Source organism: Budorcas taxicolor, chromosome 25, assembly GCF_023091745.1.
Source record: "Budorcas taxicolor isolate Tak-1 chromosome 25, Takin1.1, whole genome shotgun sequence".
NCBI classification, from domain to species: Eukaryota; Metazoa; Chordata; class Mammalia; order Artiodactyla; family Bovidae; genus Budorcas; species Budorcas taxicolor.
Genome location: NC_068934.1, coordinates 42,943,434 through 42,954,020, shown reverse-complemented (window position 1 = coordinate 42,954,020; position 10,587 = coordinate 42,943,434).

The window sequence follows — 10,587 nt, the reverse complement described above, 5'->3', positions numbered from 1 at the left end:
TTATTTTTGGATGCGCTGTGCTGGGTCTTCATTGCGATGCGAGGGGCTGTTGCCACATGGGCTTTCTCTAGTTGCAGTGTGTGGGCTCCTCAAGTAGGCGGCTTCTCTTGTTTCAGAGCACAGGTTCCAGAACGCTCTGGCTTCAGTAGTTGAGGCACACAGGCTTAGTTGCCCTGTGGCCTGTGGATTCTTAGCTCCTGGACCAGGGATCAAACCCACGTCCCCTGCATTGGCAGGTGGATTCTTAACTACTGGACCACCAGGAAGTCCCAGGACGAGGGCCCTTATGAAAGAGACTCCACAGAGCTCCCTGCTCCCTTCCACCGTGTGAGGACATGATAAGAAGACAGCCGTCTATGAACCAGGAAGCAGGCTCTCGCCAGACACCGAATCTGGCAACTTGATCTTGGACTTCTCAGCCTCTAGAGATATGAGGAATAAATTTCTGTTATTATATGCCATGCGTGCATGGACTCTTTATGATCCCATGGACTATAGCCCACCAGGCTCCTTTGTCCCTGGAATTTTCCAGGCAAGAATACTGGAGTGGGTTGCCATTTCCTTCTCCAGGGGATCTCCCCGACCCAGGGATCGAACCTGTGTCTCTTGCATCTCCTGTATTGGCAGGTGGATTCGTTCCCAGCTAGGCCACTGGGGAAGCCCATAAGCCGTGACTCTATAGTATTCTGTGACAGCAGCCGGGACAGTCTGAGACAATGTCTCTAACCCTACTGCAGTGGCCATGTCACTCTCGCCCTTCTTTGCCCAGGACTTGACACTGTGCCTGGGGTGGAGGAGACTGTGTCCCTACCAGCCTCACTCATATGCGCCCAGTACAGCAGGGAGGCCACTGTATACCAATTTGGGATGGCAAGTCGGGAGAGGCAGGTGCAGTAGGCATGGAGACCACCTTCAGAGTCTGTTCTCCTGGTAAGAGGTGCCCTTTGGGCCACCCACACTCCCATTCTGGATCACTGTCCACAGGCAGGGTTCTGCCACCTCCATGGCTAAGAAGGTTGAGCATCCTCGATGCCTTGAGCATCAGGCGGCCACGTTGGCAGAAGCAATGCTGGTGGGAAGCAGAGGGCAAAGCAGGAGTGGGTAGGTTTCCCAGGGCCTCAGAGGGGAATACCCTAAGTGGATGACCTGGGGCCCGTGGGAGCGCAGGGACTGGAGGAAGCAGCAAGGAAAGCTTCTTAGAGGAGGTGATGCTGAGTCAGGTGCCAAGTATAAGCAAAGGACTGCAAGGAAGGACTGGAGAAATTGGAGCAGCCCATGGGGGCCCACAGGCAGCCAGCCTTCAAGGAGTTCCCATCTCATCTCGTGCGGATGTCAGATGGGCCAAGAGCAGCCTTAGACTTGGAGCTGTCAGAGGGGAGTCAGCACCAGCGGGTATCTGGGGCTCTAACTGGCTTCCCGAGGAGATGGGCATGGGCGGGTGGCCATGACTCATCAGTGTGTCCAAAGCTGCAGGCTCTCTCCTGGCTGGCAGCACGTGTGTCCGGGGGAACATTCCAACTTTCCTTACCGTCACCCTCCCTGGGAGGGCTGTGCCTGAGGTCCCCAGCCCCAAGGACAGCAGGGACATTTCCTGGCCCAGGCAGATTCCTTAGTGCTTCCAACAGTGTCTGTGAACCCAGTGTCTGTGAACCCCCAGGAAACAAAATCCACAGGGCTTTGGCCCTGGTTGTCCGTCTTCCCAGAACTCCCCTCCCTAAGTAACTACATGTTCTCTCTGCTTAACTGTCTTCAGAGGAGGCCCTCTCAAGCTGCCAATTCAAAACTGCATCCCCTGATGGATGAACTTGCAAGGATATCACGGGAATGTGATCAGCCAGATTCAGAATGGAGGAACTTCAGTTCACAGAGCAAGCCACTGTGTTCTTAAGGAAAAAGAAAAGGTATAGGGAAAAAGAGGAAAGAGGCTATTACAGGTTGAAACCTGTCAACTGAATGCAGTGCGTGGAACATACTTAGACCATGATTCAAAGAAATCAGCTTTAAAAAGATTCCTGGCAGAGTTCTGGAGATGGGTTGTACAACAATATGAATGTACTCACTATGTGTATTTCCCACAAAATATTAAAAAAAAAAAAAGATGTTTATGGACCAACTGGGGAATGTGAACACTGAATGGGTATTAAGTGACATTCAGTTCAGTCGCTCAGTCATGTCCGACTCTTTGCGACCCCATGGACCACAGCACGCCAGGCCTCCCTGTCCATCACCAATTCCCGGAGTTTACTCAAACTCAAGTCCATTGAGTCGGTGATGCCATCCAGCCATCTCATCCTCTGTTATCACCTTCTTCTCCTGCCTTCAATCTTTCCCAGCATCAGGGTCTTTTCAAATGAGTCAGCTCTTTGCATCAGGTGGCCAAAGTATTGGAGTTTCAGCTTCAACATCAGTCCTACCAATGAACACTCAAGACTGATCTCATTTAGGATGGACTGGTTGGATCTCCTTGCAGCCCAAGGGACTCTCAAGAGTCTTCTCCAACACCACAGTTCAAAAGCATCAATTCTCTGGGGCTCAGCTTTCTTTATAGTCCATCTCTCACATCCATACATGACTACTGGAAAACTGATAGCCTTAACTAGACGGACCTTTGTTGGCAAAGTAATGTCTCTGCTTTTTAAGATGCTGTCTAGGTTGGTCATAACTTTCCTTCCAAGGAGTAAGTATCTTTTAATTTCATGGCTGCAGTCACCATCTGCAGTGATTTTGGAGCCCCCCCAAATAAAGTCTGCCACTGTTTCTCCATCTATTTGCCATGAAGTGATGGGATCAGATGCCATGATCTTAGTTTTCTGAATGTTGAGCTTTAAGCCAGTTTTTTCACTCTCCTCTTTTACTTCATCAAGAGGCTCTTCAGTTCCTCTTCACTTTCTGCCATAAGGGTGATGTCATCTGCATATCTGAGGTTACTGATATTTCTCTCGGCAATCTTGTTTCCCGCTTGTGCTTTTTCCAGCCCAGCATTTCTCATGATGTACTCTGCATATAAGTTAAATAAGCAGGGTGACAATATACAGCCTTGACGTACTCCTTTTCCTATTTGGAACCAGTCTGTTGTTCCATGTCCAGTTCTAACTGTTGCTTCCTGACCTGCATACAGATTTCTCAAGAGGCAGGTCAGGTGGTCTGGTATTCCCATCTCTTTCAGAATTTTCCACAGTTTATTGTGATCCACACAGTCAAAGGCTTTGGCATAGTCAATAAAGCAGAAATATGTTTTTCTGGAACTCTCTTTTGCTTTTTCCATGATCCAGGAGATGTTGGCAATTTGATCTCTGGTTCCTCTGCCTTTTCTAAAACCAGCTTGAACATCTGGGAATTCATGGTTCATGTATTGCTGAAGCCTGGCTTGGAGAATTTTGAGCATTACTTTACTAGCATGTGAGATGAGTGCAATTGTGGGGTAGTCTGAGCATTCTTTGGCATTGCCTTTCTTTGGGACTGGAATGAAAACTGACCTTTTCCAGTCCTGTGGCCACTGCTGAGTTTTCCACATTTGCTGGCATATTGAGTGCAGCCCTTTCACAGCATCATCTTTTAGGATTTGAAATAGTTCAACTGGATTCCATCACCTCCACTAGCTTTGTTCGTAGTGATGCTTTCTAAGGCCCACTTGACTTCACATTCCAGGATGTCTGGCCCTAGGTGAGTGATCACACCATCATGATTATCTTGGTCGTGAAGATCTTTTTTGTATAGTTCTGTGTATTCTTGCCACCTTTTCTTAATATCTTCTGCTTCTATTAAGTCCATACGATTTCTGTCCTTTATCGAGCCCATCCTTGCATGAAATGTTCTCTTGGTATCTCTAATTTTCTTCAAGAGATCTCTAGTCTTTCCCATTCTGTTCTTTTCCTCGATTTCTTTGCAATGATCACTGAGGAAGGCTTTCTTATCTCTTCTTGCTATTTTTTGCAACTCTGCTTTCAGATGCTTATATCTTTCCTTTTCTCCTTTGCTTTTCACTTTTCTTTTCACAGCTATTTGTAAAGCCTCCTCAGACAGCCATTTTGCTTTTTTGCGTTTCTTTTCCATGGGGATGGTCTTGATCCCTGTCTCGTGTACAGTGTCACAAACCTCCGTCCATAGATCATCAGGCACTCTATCAGATCTAGGCCCTTAAATCTATTCCTCACTTCCACTGTAAAATCATAAGGGATTTGATTTAGATCATACCTGAATGATCTAGTGGTTTTCCCTACTTTCTTCAATTTAAGTCTGAATTTGGCAGTAAGGATTTCATGATCTGAGCCACAGTCAGCTCCCGGTCTTGTTTTTGCTGACCGTATAGAGCTTCTCCATCTTTGGCTGCGAAGAATATAATCAATCTGATTTCGGTGTTGGGCATCTGGTGATGTCCATGTGTAGAGTCTTCTCTTGTGTTGTTGGAAGAGAGTGTTTGCTATGACCAGTGCGTTCTCTTGGCAAAACTCTATTAGCCTTTCCCTGCTTCATTCTGTATTCCAAGGCCAAATTTACCTGTTACTTCAGGTGTTTCTTGACTTCCTACTTTTGCATTCCAGTCCCCTATAATGAAAAGGACATCTTTTTTGGGTGTTAGTTCTAAAAGGTCTTGTAGGTCTTCACAGAACCGTTCAACTTCAGCTTCTTCAGCATTACTGGTCGGGGCATAGACTTGGATTATCGTGATATTGAATGGTTTGCCTTGGAAACGAACAGAGATCATTCTGTGGTTTTTGAGATTGCATCCAAGTACTGCATTTTGGACTCTATGGTTGACCATGATGGCTACTCCATTTCTTCTAAGGGAATCTTGCCCACAGTAGTAGATATAATGGTCATCTGAGTTAAATTCACCCATTCCAGTCCATTTTAACTCACTGATTCCTAGAATGTCAACGTTCACCCTTGCCATCTCCTGTTTGACCACTTCCAGTGTGCCTTGATTCATGGACCTAACATTCCGGGTTCCTATGTTTTTTGAATGCTGAGTTTTAAGTCAGCCTTTTCACTCTCCTCTTTTATCTTCATCAAGAGGCTCTTTAGCTCTTCTTCACTTTAAAATTATTCACTTATGTATTTTGGCTGTGCTGGGTCTTCACTGCCGCATGGGTTTCTCTGGTGGCAGAGAGAAGGGGCTCCTCTCGAGCTGCAGGTCACAGTCTTCTCGCTGCGGTAGCTTCTCTTGTTCCTTGTTGTTCTGGGCACACAGGCATCAGTAGCTGCAGCTTGTGGGCTCTTGAGCGCAGGCTCAGCTGCTGCTGTGCATGGGGTTAATTTCCCCAAGGCACATGGAATCTTCCCCGACCAGGGATGGAACTTGTGTCCCCTGCACTGGCAGGAGGATTCTTAAATCACTGCGCCACCAGGGAACTCCTGAGATTTGCTTTTATTTTTTTTTTGAGATTTGCTTTTAAATAATCTGGAACGGAGGGGAAGATAAACCAAAGTTGGCTGTATTTGTTCAAACTGGGTCATGGATACATCACGGTTCGTTATTCCCTCTCTCTCTTCTCTTGGGTGGGTGTGAAAATGTCTGTGATCAGGAATTCCCTGGTGGTCCAGTGGTTAGGATTCTATGCTTTCACTGGACTTGATCCCTGGTTGGGGAACTAAGATCCCACAAACTGAGAGGTGAGGAAAAAGAAAGATGTCCATGATCATGAAAGAAAAGAGAAAAAGCTAGGGCCCTTTCACCCGGTGCTCATCCCTGCTGGACGCCTGGAAAAGCTCCTCGTTTGCTGTCCAGGGTGTGGGGAGAGCTGCAGCATGGTCTCTTGCTCAGGACTGTATTCAAAACACCCGAACAGTGAACGCCTCGCATCCAGCTGACAGCTGGGGCCCGGGTCTGAGTGGTGCCTTGAGCCTGAGCTCTGAAGAGTACAGTGATCTTGACCTTGGAGGGCCATGGACTTATCTCTCCAAGGCCAACCGCTTAACCAGGAGGATGTGGGTGGGCAAGTGGTCAGATCAGAGAGAAGGAGTGGAGGGGTCAGGGAAGAGTCTGGAAAGGAGAAGCCCCTCCCTATGCCCTGTCCCCTAGGGGAGCCCCAGCTCATGTGGACATCACACACTGCTTTTATAGCCTCCAAATACTAAGCCCAGCCCGACCCAGGGTCAGAGGTCAGAGTGAGGCCAGGGCAGCAGGCAGGACCCACCCAGGAGCCCAGGCACCTTTCAGGACAAAGAGATCGGTGAGGAACAAGACTCCCCACACCCTCAAAGCCTTCGGCTTGGTTCCCAGACATCATCACCTGAAACAGCTGCGATGAGCACCCCTCCACATCATGGTGAGCCCCTCCAGTGGGCACTGCCAGGCACAGGGCATGATCCCAGCAGGGGCCAGGGCCTGGGGGCCTCTGGAAGTTGGCACGACCAGGGCCCTGGGCACCACTATTACAGTGTGGAGCAAAGGAGGTATGAGTGGGCTTCCCTGGTGGGTCCGTGGTAAAGAATCTGCCTAACAATGCAGGGGACACAAGTTAGATCCCTAGTCCAGGAAGGTCCACTTGCCTTGGAGCAACTAAGCCCGTGTGTGCTGCAACTATGGGGCCTGTGCTGTAGAGCCCGGGAGCCACAACTGCTGAGACCTAGTGCCCTAGAGCCCGTGCTCCACAAGATAAGCACTGTGATGAGAAGCCCGGGCACCACAACCAGAGAAAAGCCCTCACGGAAATGAAGACGCCGTACAGTCAAAAATAAGTAAGTAAATAAATGAAACTATGAAAACAAAAAAAGGTGTGAGTGCTTGCGATTTTGAATGCGCTTCCTGATTCCTGAGTCCAGTTCAGTTCAGTTCAGTCACTCAGTCGTGTCCGACTCTTTGCAACGCCATGAATCGCAGCACGCCAGGCCTCCCTGTCCATCACCAACTCCCGGAGTTCACTCAGACTCACGTCCATCGAGTCAGTGATGCCATCCAGCCATCTCATCCTCTGTCGTCCCCTTCTCCTCCTGCCCCCAATCCCTCTTAGCATCAGAGTCTTTTCCAATGAGTCGAGTCTTTGCATGAGGTGGCCAAAGTACTGGAGTTTCAGCTTTAGCATCATTCCTTCCAAAGAAATCCCAGGGCTGATTTCTTTTAGGATGGACTGGTTGGATCTCCTTGCAGTCCAAGGGACTCTCAAGAGTCTTCTCCAACACCACAGTTCAAAAGCATCAATTCTCTGGGGCTCAGCCTTCTTCACAGTCCAACTCTCACATCCATACATGACCACAGGAAAAACCATAGCCTTGACTAGACGGACCTTTGTTGGCAAAGTAATGTCTCTGCTTTTGAATATGTTATCTAGGTTGGTCATAACTTTTCTTCCAAGGAGTAAGTGTCTTTTAATTTCATGGCTCCAGTCACTATCTGCAGCGATTTTGGAGCCCCCCAAAATAAAGTCTGACACTGTTTCCACTGTTTCCCTATCTATTTGCCATGAAGTGATGGGACCAGATGCCATGATCTTTGTTTTCTGAATGTTGAGCTTTAAGCCAATTTTTTCACTCTCCTCTTTCACTTTCATCAATAGGCTCTTTAGTTCCTCTTCATTTTCTGCCATAAGGGTGGTGTCATCTGCATATCTGAGGTTATTGGTATTTCTCCTGGCAATCTTGATTCCAGCTTGTGCTTCTTCCAGCCTAGCATTTCTCATGATGTACTCTGCATATAAGTTAAATAAGCAGGGTGACAATATACAGCCTTGATGTACTCCTTTTCCTATTTGGAACCAGTCTGTTGTTCCATGTCCAGTTCCTACTGTTGCTTCCTGACCTGCATACAGATTTCTCAAGAGGCAGGTCAGGTGGTCTGGTATTCCCATCTCTTTCAGAATTTTCCACAGGTTATTGTGAGCCACACAGTCAAAGGCTTTGGCATAGTCAATAATGCAGAAATAGAATGTTTTTCTGAAACTCTCTTGCTTTTTCCATGATCCAGGAGATGTTGGCAATTTGATCTCTGGTTCTTCTGCCTTTTTTAAAAATAGCTTGAACATCTGGGAATTCACATATTGCTGAAGCCTGGCTTGGAGAATTTTGAACATTACTTTACTAGTGTGTGAGATGAGTACAATTGTGGGGTAGTTTGAGCATTCTTTGGCATTGCCTTTCTTTGGGACTGGAATGAAAACTGACCTTTTCCAGTCCTGTGGCCACTGCTGAGTTTTCCAAATTTGCTGGCATATTGACTGCAGCCCTTTCACAGCATCATCTTTCAGAATTTGAAACAGCTCAACTGGAATTCCATCACCTCCACTAGCTTTGTTCGTAGTGATACTCTCTAAGGCCCACTTGACTTCACATTCCAGGATGTCTGGCCCTAGGTGAGTGATCACACCATCGTGATTATCTTGGTCGTGAAGCTTTTTGTACAGTTCTTCTGTGTATTTTTGCCACCTGTTCTTAACATCTTCTGCTTCTGTTAGGTCCATACCATTTCTGTCCTTTATGGAGCCCATCCTTGCATGAAATGTTCCCTTGGTATCTCTAATTTTCTTGAAGGGATCTCTAGTCTTTCCCATTCTGTTCTTTTCCTCAATTTCTTTGCAATGATCACTGAGGAAGGCTTTCTTATCTCTTCTTGCTATTCTTTGCAACTCTGCATTCAGATGCTTATTATCTTTCCTTTTCTCCTTTGTTTTTCGCTTCTCTTCTTTTCACAGCTATTTGTAAGGCCTCCTCAGACAGCCATTTCGCTTTTTCGCATTTCTTTTCCATGGGGATGGTCTTGATCCCTGTCTCTTTTACAATGTCATAAACTTCTGTCCATAGTTCATCAGGCACTCTATCTATCAGATCTAGGCCCTTAAATCTATTTCTCACTTCCACTGTATAATCATAAGGGATTTGATTTAGATCATACCTGAATGATCTAGTGGTTTTCCCTACTTTCTTCAATTAAAGTCTGAATTTGGCAGTAAGGATTTCACGATCTGAGCCACAGTCAGCTCCCGGTCTTGTTTTTGCTGACCGTATAGAGCTTCTCCATCTTTGGCTGCAAAGAATATTATCAATCTGATTTCGGTGTTGGGCATCTGGTGATGTCCACGTGTAGAGTCTTCTCTTGTGTTGTTGGGAGAGGGTGTTTGCTATGACCAGTGCATTTTCTTGGCAAAACTCTATTAGTCTTTGCCCTGCTTCATTCCACATTCCAAGGCCAAATTTGCCTGTTACTCCAGGTGTTTCTTGTCTTCCTACTTTTGCATTCCAGTCCCCTATAAAGAAAAGGACATCTTTTTTGGGTGTTAGTTGTAAAAGATCTTGTAGGTCTTCATAGAACCGTTCAACTTCAGGTTATTCAGCGTTACTGGTTGGGGCATAGACTTGGATTACTGTGATATTGAATGGTTTGCCTTGGAAACGAACAGAGATCATTCTGTCGTTTTTGAGATTGCATCCAAGTACTGCATTTCAGATTCTTTTGTTGACCATGATGGCTACTCCATTTTTTCGAAGGGATTCTTGCCCACAGTGGTAGATATAATGGTCATCTGAGTTAAATTCACCCATTCCAGTCCATTTTAGTTCGCTGATTCCTAGAATGGCAACGTTCACCCTTGCCATCTCCTGTTTGACCACTTCCAGTGTGCCTTGATTCATGGACCTAACATTCCAGGTTCCTATGCAATATTGCTCTTTACAGCATTGGACCTTGCTTCTATCACCAGTCACATCCACAACTGGGTATTGGTTTTGCTTTGACTCCATCCCTTCATTCTTTCTGGAGTTATTTCTCCACTGATCTCCAGTAGCATATGCACTTACTGACCTGGGGAGTTCCTCTTTCAGCATCCTATCATTTTGCCTTTTCATGCTGTCCACTTTTCCTAAGTCCACTCCTGCCCCAAACCTACAGTGGGTCCCCAGGCTCTGGAAGGAAGACGTGTCAGGCCTCCCTAGTGCACAGACTGACTGCGGGGCCCTGGAGACAGCAACTCTACAGTTCCAGACCTGGGCACGGCCAGCTTCTGCTGCTGTAGTTGCTCTGGGGCGTTAGGTGAGGTACCATGTGTAGCTGGAGGTGCCTGTTTCCTCATCTGTATCACAGGCACAGCGTGGGGTGACGCACCCTGGGGACCAGGGCGGTGTCCTGTCCACCGCCACAGTTCCAGGCACCGGGGCTGCCCAGGGCCTTCATTCGCGGCTGTGCAGTCTGACCCTGCAGGGTGCTGCTCCCGATGCCCCGGGCCTCCTGGAGGTGGGGCCTGAGACCAGAGGCTTTGTTGCTGGTGTTGGGGAGGCCCAAAATGGTGGCTTTGCTTCCTGTCTGGAGGCGGGTGAGCTCTGACCACCGAAAGAGGTCAGCAAGGGACTGGCTGGATTCAGTGATGTGAAGGCCACTGGTTCCAGGGAGGTGGGGAACAGACACACAGGCTGCAATGGGGTCACCTTACCTGTCAGCGCACCTGCAACAGCAGCTCCCATCCTGCCTCACGGTCAGCTGGGTGGCCCCCCAACAGACTGGCCCAGGGGACAGACAGAGAGAGGCTGCGATCCCCTGAGAGTCTCTCCCACCCCAGACCTCCCCACACCCCATGGTGTGCAGGACTTCCCAGTTCACCGAGGGCTGGAAGGCAGTCTCACTTGAGCCAGATTGCAGCCTGGCTGTGTGTGTGCGTGTGT